The sequence below is a fragment of the Lygodium microphyllum genome, chromosome 10, assembly GCF_053477565.2.
Source record: "Lygodium microphyllum isolate KBCC chromosome 10, Lygodium_microphyllum_v1.1.10, whole genome shotgun sequence".
In the NCBI taxonomy this organism is placed as follows: Eukaryota; Viridiplantae; Streptophyta; class Polypodiopsida; order Schizaeales; family Lygodiaceae; genus Lygodium; species Lygodium microphyllum.
This window is the reverse complement of record NC_141144.1, coordinates 62095206-62104564: the sequence shown is the minus strand read 5'-3', so window position 1 is coordinate 62104564 and position 9359 is coordinate 62095206. Positions and strand designations below refer to the sequence as shown.

The 9359-nt window shown below is 42.0% G+C and overlaps 1 pseudogene; it reads right to left on the bottom strand.

The window, feature by feature from the left end:
* Positions 1-4012: 4012 nt before the first annotated feature.
* Positions 4013-5038, bottom strand: LOC148030076 (uncharacterized; annotated as a pseudogene).
* Between the last annotated feature and the right edge of the window lie 4321 nt (positions 5039-9359).

The window sequence follows — 9359 nt, the reverse complement described above, 5'->3', positions numbered from 1 at the left end:
TGCCTCTAGAGTTACCATGTCCTCCTCCATAGGACTGGTTTTCTTGAGTTTGCTGCATATTCTGATTTCTGCCACGGCCTCCAAATCGGCCTCCTCTACCTCTGCCTCTACCTCTTCCAGCATTTGAGTAGAAGACAGCTTCTTTTGAAGTTCCTCCTGAAGAAGATGCACCACCATTTCTCTGTTCCTCAGAAATTAGAAGAGCAATCAACTCCTCAAAATCAGGAAATCTTTCACGGACTGAAATGGATGTCCGAAACTGTGCATAATCCTTTCCTAGACCATTCAAGGTCACGGAAACTAAATCATCATCTTCCACTGGTGACCCAATGGAAGCAAGTGCATCTGCAATCTTCTTCACCTTCATGTGGTAGTCATTGATGCTCATATTTTCTCTTTGCACATTGTGCAACTCTTGCTTGAGCTGCATTTTCCTGGCTTGTGTATTTGTGCTATACATCTTTGACAGAGTATCCCATGCCTCCTTTGGCGTACTTGCATCTTGAATATGCACAATCATAGAGTCTGAAATGCTGATAGACAGCCAATACATAACTTTCCTGGCTCTCTCATGCCATGCTTTAAATGACTGCATTTGCTGTTGATTGGGAACATCAGGAAGAACTGGTTCTTCTTCATTTCCTGCAACAAATTCCCAATATCCTTTTCCCATAAGGAAATTCGTCATTCTAAACTTCCATGCTTGGAAGTTGTTCTTGTCAAGCTTTTCAGTGACAATCTGTGAGAGAGAATCAGACGCCATTACAGAATACTGCAAAAAGTTCTGTCACTGCAAAGAACACAGCTTCAGCCTCACAAGGGCAAATCTGCAAAACTGGCGAAGGTGGTATTTGACCACACAGTCACTTCCTAGTGACGATTTTGCATAAACAGGAACCAAGGATGATTCTGTAACTCCCAATGTCTCTGCGCACAAGCATACGATGCAATTTCTACAGTAACTTTTCACCGACCTGTAGAACAGTGGTCGCACAGCATAAAACTGAGCCTTTTCTTGAGTGCGTGCAGAAAACTTCCGTCTGCAAAACAGGCCCCGAAATGGCCTCAAATCAAAAAAACAGGGTCGCCAAGAGCTAAAGCTCTCTCCCGCAGCATATACTGCCCTCTTGCTTCAGCGCGAAGGGCGTCTCAACCTGAGACAATGCACTCCTGCAATTTCCGGCTGTGCTACCTGCAGAGATCTGCTCCCAAAACGGGAAATGAAAGCAACACTGCTCCTCTTACCAGACCACCGCGAGCTTGGCTTGCTTTCTTGAGCTCCTTACCACGAACAAGGCTCTGATACCATGTCAAGATTATGGGAGAGAAGGAAGGAGTCTCGCTTGAAGCTTTCTTGCTTGCACAATGGGGGAAGACACACAAGGGTGGAGGCTGAAAACAGTTTTCCTCTTCTTAGTTGTGTAAGCCAAAAGAACTCTCGTACAAAGAAAATAGAAGAACCCTAGATATGGGTCTCAAACCAAACTCAACTAACTAAGGTGGCATACTAACTGAGCCACGAACTAGAGTAGATAAGGATAGCTATCATGTAGCTATTATTCAGGGGCGGTGTACCAACCGCATCTGCAACTGACAAGTCGGTGACATAAATACACAACGGTCACCCTGGCGTATCACGAGTGGAGCTCGATATCTCAACAATTATTAGGGCCTTGCTGCCCAAAATTCCCATGCTACCCATGTGCACTTGCATTGGGACCTTGCTGCCCATGCAGTACATGCAAACCAAATTGAACATTGGGTCCTTGCTGCCCAAAATTGCCATGTGCATGGTGCCCATGTGCAGCCTACATACTATGATGCCCAAAATTTGCATTTTTCCCTTGCATATAGCTTCCATTATGGGGGAGCTAGGGTGCCAAGGATGGGCTTGAAGGATTCGTAACGGGAGAGGGAAGGAGGGGTTCATCATGTCGGGTGGAAGGCTCACCCGTCTCATAAGTGCTATGGGGAATGCCATGGGTACCACCGAGACCTTGTGGGCCATGCCTGGTCTCCAAGGGGGGAGGGCGGTTAGCCTCACGGGGAGGGACATACTCCCTGGGTCGATCCGGGGGGGAGGGGCAATGGTAGGGATGAGGGCGCCCATGCCCTCTATGAGTAAGTCCATCTTGGCCATCATCTCGGAATGACGGTGATCCTGGCAGGTTTCCATCTCCCTGTGGCATTGCTCCATCTCTCGATGTCGTTCAGCATGACGGGTCTCATGTTGGCATAAGGTTTGGTTGAGCATAGATAAGCGGTCTATCTCGGGGGCACCCTCTTCAAACATGTCTTCACGATCCTCCTGGGCTGAGCTAGGATCGTTCATTGATGCGCGGGAGTCCCTTATTTCACGCTGGAAGTCCTCCTGGGCCTTTGCTTTACTCTTGTGGCCTGCCATCCCCAGTGCAGTCCACTAGACCCCTTGTTACAGAAATGATGATATCTTGAGCTAGAAAGCTCCGATCGCCAAAATTTTTTATTCAAATGAAAGCCCTCAATCCCCTCTACGAGGATATGTAAAAACATCTTTGACAGTAAATGATCAGGGCTTTTCTGTATTCACTTTTTGTGGGCTGACTGTGTAGGACTGATGCCTGTCCTACAGTACCTCTGGGCACAAAACTAAGTGTATCTCCCAAACTGTAGGGTGGAATGGGGAGGTTTTTAGTTTAGATCAAAGGGGAGGTCTTCCAATCAAGCTATAGAGTCTGCACTCGGTCACAGAAGAAGGCTTTGCTGTAATAGACTTTTGTGGGCTAATTGTGTAGGACTGTTGCCTATCCCACAGGATCACTGCATACAAAAGTGGCTGTAACTCTCCAATGGGAGCTCCGATCGAGGAGCTTTCAAGCTCTAGTCAAAGATATCAATCCCCTCTATGCAAAGAGCATAGGTATGTAATAACAAGTCTTATACAGAAAATTCTATAATAAGAAATGCGTGGCTGAACTGTGTAGTCCAGCGCCCTGTGTTTAACTCTGAAAGGCCCATTTTGAACAGTCGATACCTTGTAGGGTCTAACCAACTTATCAAACTGAATGAGGACCTTTGGGAGACCTATGAGTTGGAAGTTGTCTTGTAAATCATTGTAGGTTGAAAGTCGTTGCTAATATGATCCAAACCATTGCCACCATGGCCAAATGCATTTGCCAATAAGAGCATAACCTTGTCAAACATGATCATCTCAAGACCAATCATAAGTATCATTACCAAGATTGCCAATCAAAGGCATAGGCATATCCCATGAGTACCATTGCCACTTGCATGAACATCTTCATACCAACATGAGCATATAAGTGCCACTATCAAAAGAATCAAAGTGCCAAGCCTTTTGTTACTTCAGAATCCTGAGCTACACGTGCTTGCTGCTGCAAAAATGTTATAGCTCAAGTAGTATGTCAGGAGAGCCAGAACTGCTCTTGCAGAAGGGAGGATCAACCCCAGCTTCTGAAGCAAGACAGTGAAAGTGGAGTCAGCAAGATATGTGATACTGCCTTTTTAGCACTCCTTGCACGCAATAATTGTGCCCTTGCTTGCCTTGACATGAATTATATATGTCCCAAATGCTTCTAGAAACTCTAAAATGAGTTTCCACCCCATGTATAACAACTATTTCTATCCTCCAACTTGTTCACAGGAAATCTACCATTTGCTCTTTCTGGCTTGAGCAACTTGGCCACATTGAATGTCAGTGGTAACCAACTATCAAGCAACCTTCCTGATATATTTGCCGAGTTAGAGCTTTTGACCACCCTGGATCTGTCAAACAATGACTTGGATGCTGTGTGTCAAAAAGGTTTGAATCCTTGTGTTGAAGCTCCAGCTTCAAAGCATTGACTTGAGCAGTGGACTCTTGTGACTCTTCTTTCTAATGAATACACTTATGTCCAAGCATCATTGGAAGCGTTGCTATCTCCCTTTCAGAAGACAAGTCCTCAAGAGGACTTTTGAAGCTACAGCAGCAACAGACCTTGGCCTTGGCAGCACATATAGTCATGTGGGTGAAGGGAAACAGGGAGGGATCCCAGGAGCTGGGTTTGCAGATCTTGAATGGGGTGAAAGGATCCCTTCAAACAGCAGAACATGTACTCTGGTCATACTATGTTTAGGATTGTAACTTTGCTTTCTCTTCCAAGTCCTCATACTGACTCCTTACAATGAACTCCTCTAGAACAGTGTATGATGATATATCCAGACAGAATAAGTTGTAAACCAAACTTTGCCAGTGTTGGCTTGAAAACCAGTAAGACTAGACTGAAAATGCTAATACAGAAGTTAGCTTTGCTGCCATCAAGTTGGTTTTGTGATCCTGAATTTCTTTCTTGGAGTTGTCTCTATGGTTTTAGGCTGAGAGGATGGTTTGACCCTGCCAGTAACAAAGCTATAAACTGCAGCTGCATTTAGTTTTGCAAGCAACTGCAACTTTTGATCTTCATCTATGGGAGAAGAATAGCATTGCTTTGAAGAACTTGAGAAATTTGACAATGCTTGTATAGCTGCCCTTTTCCGCTTTCTGTTGGCTTCAAAGTTCCTGGCAAACTTGACTTTAAGAGCCTCTTCTGCATCTTCTTTTGAGGGAGGGAGAAGTTTGATGCCCAGTCCCAACTTCTTGGAATGATCTATTTCTGCAGTAGCTACTCGCTCCTTTTGTGCTTGTAATTGAGCTATAAGTGACCTGTTAAGTAAATAGTCCTTCTCATGCTTGACATCTGATACACGTTGCATGCGTACAAGTAAAGGTTCTCTTTCCTTAGCCTTTTGTACATCTTCTCCCAAGTGTTCTAAATGATAGAAAGGGTTTGCCAATTTGCCTCTGTTTTCCTCTGACGAAAGCACGAGTGTCTGAGTCTTCTGGATCAAACCATGGCTTCTCTCTGCAACATCTGGATGAAGTGAACAAGTAGCCATCCCAACTAATAACTCCAACCCTGATGGAGTTTGGGATGTGGTGGTTTGCCAAGATCTCTATTCATGGGCATGCCACGGGCTCCACCACTTCGTGACATGTTGTCCTTCAGTGCACTTACCCCATAGTACTGATGACTACGGTCCATGCAACTACTGCAACTCAAAAGACAGTGGATGGTCCTTCTGGGAAGGACTAGCGAGGAGGTAGGGGTGCGGCACAAAACATCATCCCTAGCTCAACTGGTGCTACAAAGGCAGTGGGAAAGGTTCTACCTGCGCTAAATGGCAAGTTGATAGCATGGCATTTATAATTCCGACTCCTAATGTTTCAGTTGTTGATTTGAGTTACCGATTGGACAAATATGCTTCTTACGATGAAGTTAAGGCAGTAGTCAAAGCTGCTTCTAAAAGCTCATATGCTGATTGGGCTGGTTGTGCCTATGACAGGAGGTCAACCAGTGGTTATGCATTTGGATTGGGCAACATTATGATCAGTTTGGTAGAGTAAGAAATAGCCTATTGTTGCATTGTCCAATACAAGCTGAGTACAGAGGAGTTGCCTTAGTGGCTTGCAAAGCAATTTGGTTGATGAAACTGTTGAAAGACTTGGGAATACAGTTGGAAAGCAGAGTGAGATTGCATTGTGATAACCTCAGTAGTGTTATGTTGGCTAGCAATCCTGTCTACCATGCTTCCAAACATATTGAGGTTCACTACCATTTCATAAGACAAATGGTTCTTATAGGGTAGATTAACTTGATTCATGTGAAGACTGAAGACTAGGTAGCAAACATATTTACCAAGTCTCTTGGTAAATAAAAGTTTATATACTTCAGACAGCTACTTGGAGTTTATCAAGTGGTTTGAGCTTAAAGATTCTTTTTGGACACAGTAAACTAAAGATTTGAGTACGGTGCTAAAGAGGGATCCAAGATCTTCATACGAATCTTTCCATTTAGCAAATCCATCAGCTTTTTCAAGTAAGCTTTAGGCATTGGAATAGGCCTCAAGTTCCATGGTACATGTGGCATAGTAAATATTACCATAGGAGAGACAACATTTGGGTCCAGACAACCTATTTCAGTTGGTTGAAATGAAAATGCCTTTCCATGCCTAGCCAACATCCACATAAAACAATCTCTTTCAACATGCAAAAGAAACCCTTCTGCACCAACTTTCAATTCTTGTAATGTTTCAGATGTAAACTAATGACCTATATCTTTAGGATCCCATAAGCTTGGATTCCTTGACATTTTTTCATACAAACACTCACTTTATGGTGGAAGTGGCAAAGCAATTGGTTTCACCTTTTTTTCACATGTCTTATACTTTGTCTCCACAAGTGCTTCAGCCCATTGTAATCCTTTCTGTTGAGCAAACAATGCTATTACATCATACATATCCAAAGAACATATTGACAACACTCTGTTTGCATCCTCATTTTCTACATATATAGTTGCTGAAATTTCAGTCATAGTGTCATTAATATTCAGCCCATAAAAGATGTTTTAAATGCCTTCATTTTTAGCTAATAGACCCAATGCTCTCAGTTCCTTAGTAGCCCGCTTCATAGATATGCGTTCAGTCTTGCACATAGCTTCCGTAGGCTTAAACGAACATGAATTGTTTGATGTAAACTAAGAATAACCAATAGTAAATACATTCTTCATTCCATCAAGAGGTGAGTATATCCTTTGAATAGCACTACTATAGCCCTGCATTATAACATTGCTTAATAAAAATCTAGGTCTTTGAATTCCCTTGCATTTGGAGCCAAAGGAGAATCTCGAAGTGTATCACAATTTCTAGGATGATTGACACAAATAGTAAGAAATTGGATTGCTTTCCTCCCATTCTTGCTTATGACTCTTACATAAGCCGAACCATCATCAATCACCTTTGTTCCATACACACTCCTGTAATATAGGGATGTCCCAAAATCACTGCATATGAGGAATTATCTTGCACAAAGAAGTGTTGCTCTTCTTGTACATCACCAATCGTCACTTTCACATTAGGACATGCAGCATAAAGCTCTCCTGAAGAATTATTTGCAGCCCTCATACGCCAACAATGATCAGTGTCCATAGGCCATGCATCACTCTAGGAGTTTCATATTCTCCTCACTACCATTTCACTGGTAGCCCTGGCCCAATGATTTCTTGTATGATGACTTTGAGGAATAAATCCTAGAGTCTCTTCCCCATATTGTTGCATCTACCTTACTCCACCATGCATATTGCTACAAGACAATGCATTTTCAACCACTTTCTTCTCTTTTCCACATGCTATCTACTTATTAGTAGCATCCTGCATAGATAATCCAATACTTGCTTCATGCTCATATTCAGCCTGAATACCCAACAAACCAATTTTCTCTTCAAATTGCAGCAATGCACTAGTGGTATCACCAAGAAATTGACACTTCCTATTTAATTATGTCAATGATCTCATCATGAAATTCATGCTTGGAAATGCCAAGCACCTCTCCCAAGGTGAATCCATCCATGACTGTTTAGGATCCATTCTTCAAGAACCTTCTTAAGATCTGTGGCTCTCTCAATGTCAGACTACAAATTATATCGTGGCTGCTTGCCCTTGTTTTTGCCCTCTTGTTTGCTATCCTATTTTTTCTCTTGACTGACCTCTTCCATAACATGCTCGAGAGGTGGCTAATTTGTAGCTTTAGGCTGATCCACACTTCTTCTTATCACTCTTTTACATGTCCTTGCAATATCTTCATCTCTCTTTCATTTATCTTCCACAAGTACATCCCATGTTTTGTACCTTTGCTAAATATGCATACACTAAATATGCATCTACTGATAATTCCCAATGAATTATGTCACGAATGTCTTGTCTTGCATGAGATATTTCACTATCAGTAATATTTTCTTTTCAGCTACATGCAAAGCATGTGTCCATATTATAGCCTTTGGACCAACCATCACTTAGCCATGCATTCTATCCAATTGTAGACCAAAAGTAGAAGCATCTACTACCGCATAAGCATTTCGGACAGCCAAGTCTTCCAACAACTTCTGCATACATCCCTTTCCAAAATTCAAAGCAAGAGGCAATCCCCTTTCTTGTGCATGGATCTTGCCATCTTTCCAAAAGATGAGCTGTCGTGCCAAGGCCTCCTAATAGGTAACACAATCCTTTCTCTCATGCTACAAACTATCACACCACATACATCTTTTTCCTAGCTTAGTGGCTGCTGCCCGTCCCCTTTCCTCTAGTCCTTTTTCATCCAATTTTGCAACCTTCAATTGAAGATCCTGCATGCCTTTGACCAATTCATCTAAGACATCTTCCCTAAAACAGAGGGAACAATAGCAGGTATAGCCATAAGGTTAGCCATAGAAGTGGGTGGCTTACTCAATACTTCAACTTTTTTTCTCGTAACAGTGGGCAAGCTAGAGACATGCAATCTTTATCTTCTTCTATGCTTTTTCACAAGTGCAGTAACAACTTTCTTGACATGTCTCCACTCTGTTTTAAGACCTATCTCTATAGTTTGATCCTCTAGCAAATCATCAAGCTTCTCTTGAAGCTTAGGATCTGCTACTTGTAGAAACAATTCAATTTTTTGACTTGCAAGAGCTTGCTATTCTACAAGATTCGATTGCTCAAATCAACTTTCAAATTATCTTAACAATTCTGTAGCCATAAAACCCTTATTGGGTTGTAAAACCCACTCTTGAAAAGTATTGTGCATAATCAAACTGGTATCTTCAATGTAAAATTCTTCCGTGAGTGTCTTCTTGAAAGCTACCAAGTAATTTGCGCTTTTAGTTCACATACAATAACACGTACAAAATACTAGAGCCACCCCAAAGAATTCCATATTTTGAGCATAGATATTTACATATGCAGATACATTCCTGCCATTCAATAACTTTATCTCACGCTCAACTACTTGCACAACATTCATCACAACACTTTATGTTTGAGCAGAAGCCTGCATCACCTATTGTTGTTATTGTACCTGCATAAGCATATTCATATTCTGCACCAGCTACTACAAAACATCATTGGAAATTGTGCTTGAAGGTTCTCCCATCTTGTCTTTCCTTTTGACGACCTTTCACATCAGGTTCATCAATGTCAGAGGGGTTTTTATTGAAAGGTCGTATCCATCGGGGATCATAGATAGAAGGAAGTAGAGATAGGAGATGGAAGAGAAGAAAAAGAATAGACAAGAGGTAAACACGAAAAAGATAAAACACAATGAATTAAATAAATATGTATTAACAAAACCTGAAATCCTTTGTCTGGCACTACTCAGAAGCAATCTTTAGGCATTAGATCTCTTGGAGTTCCTTCGTAGACCAAAAATGTGTATCAAAATAACAACTTCTTCTCTATTTCTTGGAACCCAAATATGATGGCTCTATTGGCTTCAAAAGGGGGGTAAAGCCCCAGGACACCTACTAGGACAC